Raw genomic sequence first — 14,799 nt, 5'->3', positions numbered from 1 at the left:
TCAGGCCCAGCCCCTCCCTAAACCCCACCTGCCTCGCTTCAGACAAGAAGGCGACAGCTGTCCTCAGCACTGCCTCCTGCCGTGGGACCACCAGGACTCCTTCAGAGGCAGAAGCAAAGTACTCAATGGTGACAACGCTTTATCTGGAGCACAGGCAGGTGACCAGGCACAGGTGTCCCACGTCCTAGAAGGTGACCGTCCTTACTCTAACCCTGCTCCCTCCCCGCCTCCCGCCCTCTGCTCCCCATCCCAGGCCCCGTCCCCTCCTTCCGCCTCCTCAGGGCTCTCTCAGCTACGGTCTCAGCATTTTGATCATCTCTTTTCCAGAAACAATTCTATGAAGAAATAGAAGAAGCCTCAATCACACACAAGGAAAGCAGTACTTTACAGTATTTAAACACTTCTAAATGTTCCGAATATACAAATCATGTGGATGTAAATTTCATGTCTATTTTGAATGCCATCTTGCAGAGAATGCCATCTCTAGAACTTAACCTGCTCAGAGTCTCCCACCACAAGGCAAGAGCAGACCCCAAACACAGCAGCGCATCTGACTGAGTGCTAACAACCCAGCCTCCGGTGCTCGTGGCTGACCAGACCAAACTCGGGCACACGTGCACAGACGGGGGCTGCCCGCTGCACCCTCAGCCCAGTGCAGCCCTCCACTGCTCAGAAGAAGGCCACAGCCACATGTCCTGTCCTCAGTGGAACTCAGGAGGCGAAGACCGTGCAAGTCCTATATGTTGAGGGTGTCACTCTTTTCTAATGTGTCAGCCACCACAGCATCCCCTGATAAGAGCCAGTCTCAGCGATGTCCACAGGGACAGGCATGGATAAACAGTGTCCACCTGGCCGCTGACCCAGCCCAAGCCTCAGGATGTTCTCAGCACCCACCAGTGATCAAGGACAGGGCCGTGCACCTGGGCCTAAGCAAGGCAGATGGCAGAGCCACCAGATGGCACAGGCAGGAGAGGACGTCTCAGAGCCCCAGCAGGACAGCCCCCCCCCCCCAGGAGGAACACACCATTCTGGTGCCTCCACCTTGGCCCCGGGATAGTGGAGTGAGATACACCCCACCCTCTCAGGTACTCACTCCCACTTCCCCATACATGCCCGTGTCTGTGGGCCAGGAGCCAGGGTTATCACATGAGGCAGCTGCCCCAGGGACCACCTGTGCAGGGCCTGCACTCTACCTCCCCCATCAGCATGACAGCACTTCTGGGCTCCAAGGAGACAGACCTCCTTGATGACCTGGCTAGAGGTCCTCACCACCCGGCTGGGCATCCTCACCTCCTGGCTGGAGGTCCTTACCTCCTGGCTGGGCGTCCTCACCTCCTGGCTGGGTGTTCTCACCACCTGGCTGGGCGTCCTCACCACTGTGCTCTCATGCCCTGGCCTTCCCAGTGGCTTCAAGGATTGACCAGCTGATGTGTGTTTAGCACCTCAAAGCTCACCAGGTACAGCAGGTTTCCAAATAACATTGCTTTGTTGAAGGTGCCTTCATCCTACTGTTGGTGAGAAGCAAACTCCCCATCGGGCTGTGGTCTGGGCTTGCTCCCCACAGATGCTGGGGCTCGCTCTGGGAACCCCAGGCCCTCCCACTGCCAGGCTGTGCTCCTCAGATTGACAGCACATGTCTGCCTGGGGACGCGGAGGAGCAGGAGAAGGAGGCAGCCGCTCACGCTTTGCTCCAGACACCCTGCTAACAGCCGAGATGGAGGCTTTGTCCTCACAGTGACCCTTAATCTTGGCTCACTGCTGGTGTGTTCTAGCTTCCTCCATCCTCCGTCTCCTTTGTCCTCCCTCTTCAGGTCGGATGTGAAGGCAATGCTCTTCCCTGCGTGGTCTCCAGCTGCTGAGGCCTTTGCTAAGCTGTCCCCTTAGCTCAGCCACTGTGACATAATAGTGAGGGTGCACGTTTCCCTGCCTCTGAGTCAGCCTCTACCTGCGTGTGGCCTCCATGTGTCACCTGCGGAGAGGCCTGCATCTCGGTGCCACCTCAGGGCCCTCCGACCCCAGGAAAAGGTCCACAGTGACTTTCCTCTTGTTCTATCCAGACACTGAAGGTTTGTTCACAGGCTTCAGGCCCCTGGGAGAGGAACTTGGGGACATTTACCAATTTCAAACATAGGCCTGTATTGCCAGGAGCTCTGGGCAACAGAAGCAGCGCCTGTGGCTCAGCCCCTTCCGAGGTCAGACCCGAAAGACATTGGTTTTCTGCTAACTGCAATCCTATCAGACTCTATAAAGTCGACCAGCAAAACCCAAGAGCTAGAGCATCCTGACATCAGCATCACTGCCCCTCCAGCCACAGAGACACGCGTCTACAGGGGATTAGCCACAGCATGATGGAGCTCATTCAAAATTCACTTATAAGCTGGGTTTTACTGAAACCAGTTCTATCTGGTGCATCAGGTCCCAGGCCATCTCTGGTGGCTTTAGCTTCTTTAATTCAATTAACTTTAAAAGACCCGGAGCATATTGATAAAATATACTCCCTGGTCACAACTGCGTGAGTGTTAACAACCCACCCAATTACTGGGGGGTTGGCGGGTCCAGACCCCTCCACCTGGTAATTAAAATTGCTAATCACCAGCAATTATCTGGCTGAGCTTCAGAGGCAAGAGAAGCCATTTGACCCTTCGCCCAGGAGGGAACAATGTTTGTGGTACATCCCCGGGGCCTGCGCAGAGCTGTCCCCAGCCCCTGCCTATTAAGTGCCACTAATAGGAAATCAACAAAAGAGTCGTGACATCTGTGGGGATGTCCTGGGCCCCAGGTCTGAGCACACAGGTGCTGGCCATGAGGCTGCCAAAGAGCAGGGAAATTTACCAGTAATTAAGGAGCCTGCTCTGCAGAGTTGGCAGCCCCCCACACCCAGCCGTCTCTGCAGCCCGATAATTAGGTCCTGATGTTTGGGGGCCTTTGTCATGAAAGGCTGGCTGGTCAAAAGCACTGGATGGGGATTTTTTTTTAATCTTCTTTTCTTTTCAATGAATCTTCTCCCTGCTCAAGCATAAATAAAAGATTTTTTTTTTAAGTCTGCTGCAAGGACCTTAAATGTGTAGCCTCTAATTTTGCAAGGAGCGCAGGGCTCCCACCATTGTTCCTTGAGGCTGGGAGTTTTCCTTCTCAGTGCTGGACAGAGGACCCAGAGATCATGACCTGCTCCTGGGGGACTCTGAGACAGTTGCGGCTCCTGACCAGCTCTCCTGGAGGCTGCAGCAGGCCCTCCACCTCCCCAGGCATCCACAGTCCCTGCCCCTGCTCTCCCCAAGTGATTCCGTGAAGACACCCCTCACCCCCCGCCCCTTCAGCAGATTCACAGACACGCCGCACTCTCTCTTTCTTGCCATTTAAGGATGAAATGGTCTAAGTTTAGAAATACATCCTTGGAGTGGTTTCAATTGCTTTGGAGATAAAAACAGAGCAACAGGGAAATTTAAATGTGGCTAGAATGGGGATGCGTCTGACTTCAGACTCGATTACCAGGCAGGCTGCAAGGCAGATGACTCCAGACGCGGGGAAATGTGCTCTGGGCAAGGGCTGTAATAGGGATAATCGTTGCCCACGTCACCCTTTGGCCCATTATTAAAAAGTAAAATAAAATGTTTCACTCTGTTTGCTTCAATTCCCTTCTTAGCCTTCTCTCAGCCTCTCTCCCTCTCCCTGCAGCCAGGGAGGGAGACACGGGTGTGGCACCCCTGTGGCAGGTGGGCACCGACCTGCCCCACACACCCCAGGTATATTTCTAACAAGAGGGGGAGGCAGCTGGGTCAGAATGTTGCCAAAGCCACAGAGCCATGGCTAAGATACACCTCCTGGTATGTCTCAGAGGGCATAGCTTATTTCTGGAATTCAATATGTAAAAACACCAATGATCCCTGTGGTGAAATAGGAAAGGGCAAACTGCAGGTCACTGCCTCATTTCCCATGGTCCCTGTTCTCACACTGCTTGGGGGAGGCCTGGGCTCTGTAGCCAGGGGGATTCTCCCTTGTCCAGCACATAGAATGGGCTGCTGGATGCTGGGTCCAGAGAACAGGGCTGCGGAGGCTGCGGAGGCACAGCCATCACACACATTTGGGATCTGGCATGAAAGCCACCCTGATTGCCCAGGATGAGGGATGCTGAGCCTGTTTGGGTGAGCGTGGCAGGTGCTCAGTGGGTGTTTAATGGACCAGCTCCCCGAGCCCTCCAGCCTCGCCGGGCTTCCTCGTCCCCTCCACACCTCAGACCCTGCATTTTCTCCTTACACCTCCATCCTCGCTCAGACTCTATGTCCTTGCTTTTCTCCTGTCCCCCAGATTCCTTCCCTGCATCTAGCAGGGTTGGGGGCTTCCTGCCTCTGCCCTTCCCTTTGACCCACAGCTGTCTTTCTCAGCCCTCTGTTTTTGGATAGGATACGGCAAACCTGCACTGCTAGCGCTCCCAGTGTGGCCCTCAGAACCCTTGGGGTCCCCGACACCCTCAGGGCATCAGCGAGGGGGACACGGTCCCCCCACAGTGGTGTGGTGCTGCCACCCTGCTCACTATGGGAAGCACACAGGAGCTGCAGAATCCCGGGGAGTAAAACCGCAGGTGTCCGAGCGGGAGCCAAGGCAGGGCACCCAGCTGTGCTCGCCATCCCTGTGTGAGTCGTCACAGTCACAGAACAGACAAGAAAGATGCCAGTTGCCTTCAGGATGCCCTTGCTAAAGTAGTAGGAGCTATTAATTTTGTTACGTCTTGATGGTGAGATAGGCAGAGCGGCTTCCTGGGTGTGCTCGCACAGCCTCAGAGCCCCCGTGCTTGAAAGGGCCCATGCTGGAATCATCATGAAATTCCTAATCGTTTTGTAGCAAGGGGCCCAAGTTTTCATCCTGCACTGGACTCCAGTAATTACTTAGCTGGTCTCTGCAGCTTCCCAAGGCAGGATGGTTGTCTCAGGGAAAAGAGCTGTGTGGTTGTTTGAGTTTTGAGCTAAACTAGCCACTTTATTAAGAGAGAATGACTGTTTTTCAGATGTGGCTCTCTGGCAGGCATTTTCTCAAAAGGAACGATGTGAGCCGTGTCACTGCAAGGAAGTCCCCTGCAGGATCTGTTCCCAATGATAAAATCTGAACTTTCAAGAAAAAATTCAAAACTGTGAATACACCACTCTGAGCATAACAGAAAACCTGAAGACTTTCCTGATGGTGTCAGTGGTGATATCGGCAAATGTTATCTTTGATAGTGAATAATAAAACATGCCAACGTTTACAAGATCTTCACAACTCTGCGCCGAGGCAAAAGGGTCGCTTGACATCCAAGGTAGAGAGATGGGTCTTAATCTCCTGGAGTACGAGAAGGTCATGATACACAGCTGCGTGCCACAGAATGACCCTCCTGTCCTCTACTAACTGCACATATGACGAGGATCCCAAAAGATTACAACGGATCTGGAAAATTCCTATTGTCTAGTGACGTCCGTAGCTGTTGCAGGGACTTAGCCCAATGTGTTACTTGTGTGTTCGTGGTGACACTGGTGGAAACACACATTCTGCACCACCAGTGTTTAAGCCCAGCACATACAGCTGAGTACGGTACGTAACAGTGGATGGCGACCACAGATGCCGAAGCTACTCATTAGTACCTTTATTATACCAGACTTTCAATCGTTAGTTCAGAGTGTGCGCCTTCTACTCATAAAAAGAAAAAGCCAAGTGCAGAGCAGCCTCAGGCAGGTGCTGCTGGGGGTGCCCAGAGAAGGCGCTGAGATTGGGCAGCTCTGTGTGTTACCCCTGAAGGCCCTCGGGGGGCCAGATATGGAGGTGGGGACAGGGTCATTGATGGCCCTGACCCTGTGGGGCCCAAGGCTAATGCTTGTGTTTGCACCTAAATGTTTAACAAAAAGTCTACAAAGTAAAAAATAAAAGAGATTTTTAAAATAGAATAAAGCTTATAAAATAAGGATCTAAATGAAGAAAAATTTTTGTACAGCTATACAATGTATGTTTTAAGCTAAGTATTTTAAGAGTCAAAAAGCTTAAAAAGTTTTATAGTTCATAAGGTTAAAAAGTCACAGAAAACTAAGGTTAATTTATTATTGAAGAAAGGAAAACACAGTTTTACATATTTAGGGTAGCCTAAATGTACAGTGCTGATAAGTCAGTCTGCAGCAGTGCCCAGCAGTGACTGAGCCATCACACTCACTGACTCACTCAGGCCAACTTCTAGTCCTGCAGCTCCATTCAGGGTAAGCGCCCTAGACGGGTTCACATTTTTATCTTTTTTTTTTTTTAAGAGACAGAGTCTCACTTTATTGCCCTTGGTAGAGTGCCAGGGCGTCACTGCTCACAGCAACCTCCAACTCCTGGGCTTAGGCGATTCTCTTGTCTCAGCCTCCTGAATAGCTGGGACCACAGGTGCCCGCCACAATGCCCGGCTATTTTTTGTTGCAGTTTGGCCAAGGCCAGGCTCAAACCTGTCACCCTTGGTATATGGGGCCAGTGCCTTACCCACTGAGCCACAGGCACCACCTGCACATTTTGTCTTTTACGCCTCATTTTTACTGCACCTTTTCTATGTTGAGGTGCACAAATACTTGCTATTGTGTTACGACTGCACACAACACCCGTTATAGCAACATGCAGTACAAGTTCCCAGCCCAGGAGCGATGGGCCAATGTCCACCCCAGGTGGCCTGGTATGCAGGAGGCTGAAGCATCTGGGGTGAGGCACCCTCAGAACGCAGCTTTGTTGTTAATCAGGGCGTGACCATGATTCCATCTTGTAATCAACCTTAAAGAAACTACTTGACAGATTGTGGCACAGCATTAAAAAAGAATATCCTTTAGAAAACTCCCCCTTTCCAACTACGTGTCTGAGTCAAGCAGAATGATCTTCATTATACTTTGACCAGAAAGATACAAGTGAATCTCCTGACATCTGAAAGCCAGAGGTTAGCAAAGATATGAACCAAGACTGCTCAAGGTTTTGTGGAGTTTGTTTTGGTTTGGAAAATACCACTTTTTTTTTTTTGAGACAGAGTTTCACTTATTAACCCTCGGTAGAGTGCTGTGGTGTCACAGCTCACAGCACTCTCCAAATCCTTGGGCTTAGGTGTCACAGCTCACAGCAACCTCCAAATCCTTGGGCTTAGGCAATTCTCTTGCCTCAGCCTCCCTAGTAGCTGGGATTACAGGCACCCGCCACAACACCCAGCTATTTTTTTGTTGCAATTTGGCATGGGCTAGGTTTGAACCCGCTACCCCCGGTATATGGGGCCGGCACCCTACTCACTGAGCCACAGGCACCACCCGGAAAATACCACTTTTAACAAAAATTTTTATGTTTATACCTGCTGGATTATTTAAACAAATTTTTATGTTTGTTTTTTAATAGATCCCTAAATCCATATAGTAAAACAAACATTGACTACTTAAATTACACAATTCTGTGTTACAGAATCATTTTTTTAATTTTTATTTCAAATTAATATGAGGGTACAAACTTTTAGGTTACATTATTCTCACTCCCAGGGTAAAGTTCCAGTTGTAAAAGGGCCCCCCACCCAGGCGGCATGTCATACACCCTGAGTCCCACCTCACGCCCTCCCTCCCTCCCTCTGCCGATCATCTCCCCCTTCCTACCACCTCCCTCCACCCCCATACTAGACTATATTTGTATTTTATTGTTCCATATGAGTAATTGTTTATATATTGGTTTCATATCAGTATGGAGTATATCATTTATTTTTCCATTCTTGCAATATTTTACTAAAAAAAAAAATGGAACATTCCACAAATTTGTGTGTCATCCTTGGTCAGGGGCCACGCTAATCTTCCCCACATCTTTCCAATTTTTTAGTATATGTGCTACCAAAGCAAGCACTAAATAAATTTTTTAAAATTTATTTGAATAATCTATTACTGTGACGTCTATTGTTAACAAAGCAAAGCTGTCTAGAGACCGAACCCCTAGAGAATTTCTCCCCCACTCTCCTGACCTGCTGGCCGGGACTCGGCCCTCACTCCAGTGAGGAAGCTGGGGCATCTGGACAGGGCTCAGCAGAGTCGCACCTGTTGTGACCCTGGCCCCTCTATGCACCTGTTTCAACCTCTTGATGAAAATCTGACCTTTCTTCTTCAGGACATGTGGGCCTGACTCTCGGGAAGATGGTAGAGCAAGCAGCTCCTTCTCAGGAGCCGGTAGCAGGTGCAGGTGCAGGTGAGCTGGGCGCACCTGTAACAAGTGAGTGATTTCCTGTGTGTCAGCCATGAAACCTGATTAAGGGACTTCCATTCCAGACAAGATGAAGTACATGGATTTCTCTTTCCTCCTCCAAGAGCAGCTCCACTGTCTGCATTGAACGTCAAGCATGCAAAGGCCGTGAGAGGCAGAGAGAAGGCGGCACACGGACCAGAGACACCAACCTGAGGAGACACGAGTTTCTCTCTGCCTCCTAGATCCTGACAGATATCTGGAGAGTCCAGCGTCCCAGAGGCACCAACAGAAAAAACAAAAGCTCCAAGACAACCCAGTTCTCTCTGGCCAAAGGCCCAGGATGGGTGCAGCTTAGCAAGAAAGAAAACTTTAGACAGCAGTTACCGACTCCAGCCAAATTAACTCCAGCAAAATTAAGGGACTTTAAAACACCACAGAAAAAAACAGTGGCCTGTCCCACCCCAGTGAGCAAAGGTCAGGTGGGGTCCTGGACCTCCACTCCCCCGCCACCCTGCTGCCCATGGGGTGGGGTCAGCAGAGACTGCAGGAGCCTGAATCCCACCCTGCAAGGCACCGAGAGAGCCCTCCTATCGCCCACGACAGCAGCGAACCTGGTGAGGCACCCGGACTCCCACCTACCTCCCCTGGCAGTGTGACCTGAATGGAGACCTATGAAATGGTACTTGATGTGTCCAGGATGCAATTAAAAATCATTCATCAGACCAAGAACCTGGACAGACTTTGACTTGAATATAGACAAGATCCTGACGGGACAGACGGCAGTACTTAGGGATTCCGCGGTCACACTTGCAAACACACTCAACACTCAGGCAGAAACACGAAGTATCGGCAAAGAAAGACAATATGAAAAAGAACCAAATGAAAATTTTAGAACTGAAAAACATACAACCGACAATAAAAACTCACAGGATGGGCTGGGTAGCAGTGTTGAAACCAGAGGGGGGAGGTCCCTGGCCTGTGGAAGGCAGGATGGTGCCTGAGAAACCGCCAGGCTGGGCGGCCCCACGCAGTGCTGGACTCGGGGTGACTGAGCCACACACACGGACTGGCCGTGGGCAAGAGACTTCTGAGCTGTTGAGAAATAGCATCAGGGAAAACGTTTACCTCTCTCCAAGAACCAAGGTGCCTTGGTGGCCTGTCCTGAGAAGGTGCCTCCTGCTTGGCCTGGAGCAGAGCTGGGAGGAGTCTCACCCCTGCTGGGCTCCCAGGGCCCAGCCCAGGTTCCCCTGCCTTCCACTGAGTCACACCACACTCCTGTCCCCTCCCAGCCCTCACTAAAGCCACCGGGGAGGCTCTCTCCTCTCTGTAAGGCCCTCCTGGGACCCCACAACCATGTCTTCTCTCTTTTTTTTTTTTTTTTGCAGTTTTTGACCGGGGCTGGGTTTGAACCCACCACCTCTGGCATATGGGGCCGGTGCCCTTCTCCGTTGAGCCACAGGTGCCGCCCCCACCACAGCCACGTCTTGCAGGAGCCACCCCACGCCCCAGGCCTCCTTCCCAAACTGTACATGTGCAAACTGGGACTGCTGAGCAAAGCGGAGCTGGTGCTGGGAACCTCAGCTCCCTTCACAGGCCTCTGGCTGCCCCTGCACTGCCCATCCAGGGGACACCTGACCCAGCTGGCCCCAAAGACCAGCCTTCCAGTGTCACCACCGCCTGCGTGAAAGAAGTAGGCTGGACACGGATCAAAGTACTAGCTTGCAAGAGGTGGGCTAACCAGAGCTGCAGGAGAACCCTGAGCCTCCTCCACAACAGCTGTTAAGGTTATACACAACAGGTGTGGAAAGTTAAATGCCATATGAGGGCTGCATGCGTAAGAATTTCCACACGCTTTCCTCACATGTTCTTTCCCCACAACCCCATGAAGGAGCACCAAACATCAATGTTTAACACCTGCTTACTAACGAGTGCCCGATTTTATCTCATTCTGGAACACTGAGTTACTTGGGGGGATTGCCCCCAAATCACAAAATGTCTCTAGGCTTTCCAGGAGACTGTCCTGGTCTCAGCATTTCCTTTTAATGTGATAAGAATCAGTAACTGTCCTTACAAGCATGGTGTCCATTCCTCTACATTCCAGGGCCCCCACCCTTTCCCTGCTTCTGACCTGCACGGCCATCCTCGGGGCACTCAGCCTGGAAGCCCAGGGCCCGCTCCCTCTGTCCCCTGAGGTTGGAGGTTCCAGCCCAGCTTCATGTTGTGAATTGCTTCTGCTGGCTCTCAGAAGCAGACTGCCCTCCTGGCCAGGCAGAGGGCCCACATCTGTGTGGAGAGGACACCCCTGAACTGGCACTAGAGTTAACGGGAGTCTCCAGGAGGATATTTTCTCCAGGTGCTGTTTTCCTCCTTGCTGAACGCACTTTTCCGTTTTGTCATTTTCCTGAGAACGTCTCCAGTCTGCAATCCAGAGACAGAAGGACTTCTCTGAAGCCTCAGAGGCTCCCTCCAAAGTGTCCCTTCTCCTTTTCCTATTTTTTGTGTGTTCAGGCTTCCAAAACACGTGTAGAACCAGCATGCACACGTCTTCTCCTGCTTCTGATGCCCGGATCCTGCGGGGGGCTCTCCCAGGAGCAGTGCTCCCCCTACCTTTGCCCTGTGACCCCGAGCAAGTAAACGCGCCTAGGAAAGGCCTTTTCTCTGTGTCACAGCAGAGACATCCCAAGGTGACGTCACCTGCATATGTTCAGGACTGACATGAACAGAAATGCAGCTCCTCCGATTCTCCAGGGGTGAGCTGCCATTGAGGCTTGGGCACACGCTCTGCAACTGGCTGTCCCCCAAAGGGAGAGGTTTCTGGAACAGCCACCATAGTCAGGGTCACCCCCACATTACGGGGTCCTGAATGATGCCAAACGCATTTGTGGGAGAACCTCGAAGTGTCTCATGAGCGTCCCACAAGAGACTCAGCCTCGCTACTTAGCTGCTGCCACAGATAGGTCTCAGCCCAGTCACCCTCCCGTGCCCATGGGGAACCCTGAGAAGAGCCAAGTGGGGCCCCTCATCCCTGACGTCAGCACCATCCCCCAAGCTTCTAACAAGACACTCAGGTAAAAAGTCTTCTCCGGTTGTCCAACCTGGAGCCCTCACCTGTTCTGACTCCAGCCAGCTACAAATGAGCTTTTCTTCCTGAATGACCTTTCGTTCCTTGGGAGCAGGAGGAGCCCCCATTGTGACTTCACTCCGGGAGTTTCCCATCCCTCAATCTAGGGGTTCCGCTTATTTTCTATGGAGTTCTTGTAATGACTTCAAAAATACAACCCAATGAGTTCATCATCTAGACTCCAAGTTTTTTGTTTGTTTTTTTTTAATTGTGGTAAAAATCATGTAACATAGGGGTGGCGCCTGTGTCTCAAAGGGGTAGGGTGCTGGCCCCATATGCCAGAGGTGGTGGGTTTAACCCAGCCCCGGCCAGAAACCGCAAAAAAAAAAAAAAAATCATGTAACATTGATCTTGCCATTGTAGCCACATTTTACTTTACTGTCCAAGACAATGGTATTAAAATTGTTGCATCAGAAACTGCTAGTTCTTTATCTTGCAAATCTGAAGCTCTACACTCATTAAACAATACCCTCCTCCAGCCCCTGGTGACCATTTCAGGCTTCAGTTTTTTTTAACCATCAGTAAGGATCAAACAAGAAAATACAGAAAGAAAATTCTGACTAAAGGAACTGGGTTCCCTGTGGGGGGACCTTGTCGGCTCCATGGGTTCACCCCACCCACGTGGGGAGATCAGCAGCAGATTCTGCTGAGAGGCCGTGACAACAGGCCCAGTGTGGACAGCACCTCTGTCTCCCCAGCTCTCAGTAAGTCCATCTCCATGCCTGTGGCCATTGGCGTCCAGCACAAAGGTAAAAACACTCACAAAGTCAAGCTTTCCATCCCTTCGGTAATTTGAGAACTTTCTGGAATGATTTGCTTCTGTGTATCGGCTGGATCCCCTGCCGCCCATAGGGTTGAGCTGAGACTTTAAACATTCACCGGGTGGGCAATGTGGTTCAGCAGAGACACCCCACGCCCTGCTCTGCCAGGCCGCAGTGGGGAGGGCCACATCCAGGCACAGGTGGCCCCACCTGGCACTGAGGACCGTGCACACCTGCTTCCTTCTAGAAAAACAACTGGGGAGTACATGAGACTGGTATGTGTTCCTTCCATATGCTGAGAGCTAAACACCCACATTCATTGTGTGCTCCTCATATTGAGCAGTAGGTATTTTTCATCAAGAAATTCACATGATGATCAAACACATTGGCAAGTTCGCTCCTCCAGGGAGGATACGGCAGTTTCAGGAGACTTGCACCATAGACAGGCACCTGGCATTGGGCTTAGATTGAGTGTCCTGAGCAGAAGCCACCCGGTGGGGCAGCAAGGCCCACAAGGCAGAGCCCTGGCCCTGAGCACGCCAGGCCGAAGGCAGGGAGTGCAGGAGGGTGGCGAGGGTGGCGAGGGCAGCGAGGACAGGGAGGGCAGATTGCCAAGCTCATGAATGTCCCCCACCACCACCACCAGACAGGAAGGCCATCTGGGCAAGGCCGTGAGTTGTCAACACTGGATGCCCAGGGGCGCCCCAAATCACATCTGCAAGCCCCCCAGGGAGAAGACACCGGCAGCAGGCCCAGAGACCTGGCTGAGCCTTGCACAGGCCCCGCGGGGTGGACGCCTGAGCTGGGGACGACACCCTCCGTCGGCTGAGCCCCTGTCAGTCACCAGGGTGCAGAGAAATCACTCAGAGCGGAGGCGGTGCGGAGGCAATTGCCTGTGATTGATAGCACTAAATATGAAACCGCATGTACCTCATCCATGAGGCAGGAATCAGGGCACATTGTTAGTGCAGAGATGAATGGAACTCGAGATAACCTTGGCAAATTAGGCATATGTTAGCATCAAGCTCTGTCAGTAAGCAGGCTATAAATTACAGACATACTGTAACTCCATAAACTCCCCTAATGAATTGAATGACTGCGGTAATTCAATGCTAACACAGCCGCTTAACCCTTCTCAGAAGCTAGCCGCAGGCCTCCAGGATGCAACCAGCCAAGTGCATTTCCAGAGTTAGTCTTTAATATCTCCGGAGGGAGCACGCAGAGAGATAAAATAACTTCTTAACATTTCCTGCATATCACAAACAGAAGTTCAAGGCCCTACAGGCAATTACAATGTTTCATAGTTAATTCTTTTTTGAATTTTTCCCGCCTGGCACATAATCTTTATTCTAGTCCTTTTTTTTTTTTTTCTTTCCTAAAATGATCACAGTAAATCTGTGGACGGCAGGAGCCTCAGCGAGCAGAGTGTTCTGGGTGATTACCGTGCTCCTCGGGGGGCACGTGCTCTCCAGAAGGGGAGCGCACTTTCCATACAAATGCACTACCTGCCGTGTCTTGTTGCAAAAATGAAGTGGAATTTATAAATAGAAATAAGGTGCCAAGACAGACCCAGCGAGCTTCCTGGCCGCGGCTGACAGAGACATGACATCAGTGACAGCCACACTGGGCTTGCCACGTGCTTCCTGATTTGCCGCAGATTTTAGTAAAAGTTGGGTGTGGAAATAACTGACAAATCAATGTTGATCAAAGGAAAACTTTAAATTCAAATGGGAAAATTAAAGGTAATATGTCATTACTTAAAATGTGTTGACACAGTAAAAAGCATTCTTTAGTTCTCATTCAAATGGAAGTAACGCAAAACAGCACCAATGGGTACAATTATGGTAACAGGTACTGCTGCTGGGAGGAATGTTACAAAATAGAATTTTAAAAATAAATTACCCAGGATACAATTATCTTTTACTATAGGTGTTAAAGGGAAGTGTATTCTTTATTTCTTTTATCACAGTGTTTACTGAGTGTGGGATAGAAATTGGGCAATGGTTTGTGTGAAAGGAGAGGAGGCCAGTCTGGGGACCAAAGAGGAGCTTATCAAAGAAAAGAAAGGAACAGACATGGGGTCTGAACCCAAGTCAGCACAGCCCTCCAGGCCCAGGCGTCTTTACTAAGCTTGTTGTTGTATCAGGAATGTGGATGGGATTAGCCGTGGAGGGCTGAGGAAATCCACACACCGACATTCCAGGAGCAATTGCCCTGCAATATTCCAGAAACGTGGGGCTTTTAACCATCACTCTGCCTCCCCTCCTGGTTAGTGTCTGAGCCTCTGCGAGCACAAAACCCCACTGAAGCCAGAAAAGCATCCTGCAAGGTGGAGTCTGAGAAGCTGAACTGAACCAGCGCAGCTGACCTCACCTGCTCAGCTCAATCCCCCCCCCCACGATTATCTAGTTAAGGTTTCACCAGGATGGTGAGGATGTTTTTGGAGAGGGTGTCACCCACAGGCAATAAGTATTGTGATATTGTTAGAGCCAAGGTTACTTGGGTGTTATGTTTCTCTGATGATTCTCTTCGATTTTTTTGTTAGGCTAAAGGTTACTTTTATTGCTATACTGTTAGAGTGAAGGTTACATTTATGTTGTTTAAACATTTTGTACTGTTATAGTGAAGACCATTTGATGTTGTTTTCTGTCAGATAAAGTTAAAATTTTCTGTTTGTTTTCTTATATTCTCACTATAAAAACTGTTAGAACTGTAACTGAGGCAAACCAGATT

The 14,799-nt window shown here is 50.6% G+C and overlaps 1 non-coding gene across 1 annotated transcript; it reads right to left on the bottom strand.

Annotated features, from left to right (window-relative positions):
* Nucleotides 1–7,742: 7,742 nt before the first annotated feature.
* LOC128567076 (U6 spliceosomal RNA) lies at nucleotides 7,743–7,851 on the bottom strand. Its single transcript, XR_008374748.1, has one exon. It is a non-coding gene; the product is annotated as a U6 spliceosomal RNA (small nuclear RNA).
* Nucleotides 7,852–14,799: the final 6,948 nt, after the last annotated feature.

This window comes from Nycticebus coucang, chromosome 15, assembly GCF_027406575.1.
Source record: "Nycticebus coucang isolate mNycCou1 chromosome 15, mNycCou1.pri, whole genome shotgun sequence".
NCBI classification, from domain to species: domain Eukaryota; kingdom Metazoa; phylum Chordata; class Mammalia; order Primates; family Lorisidae; genus Nycticebus; species Nycticebus coucang.
Note: the sequence above shows the minus strand (reverse complement) of the source record. Positions and strands in the feature narration are given on the sequence as shown.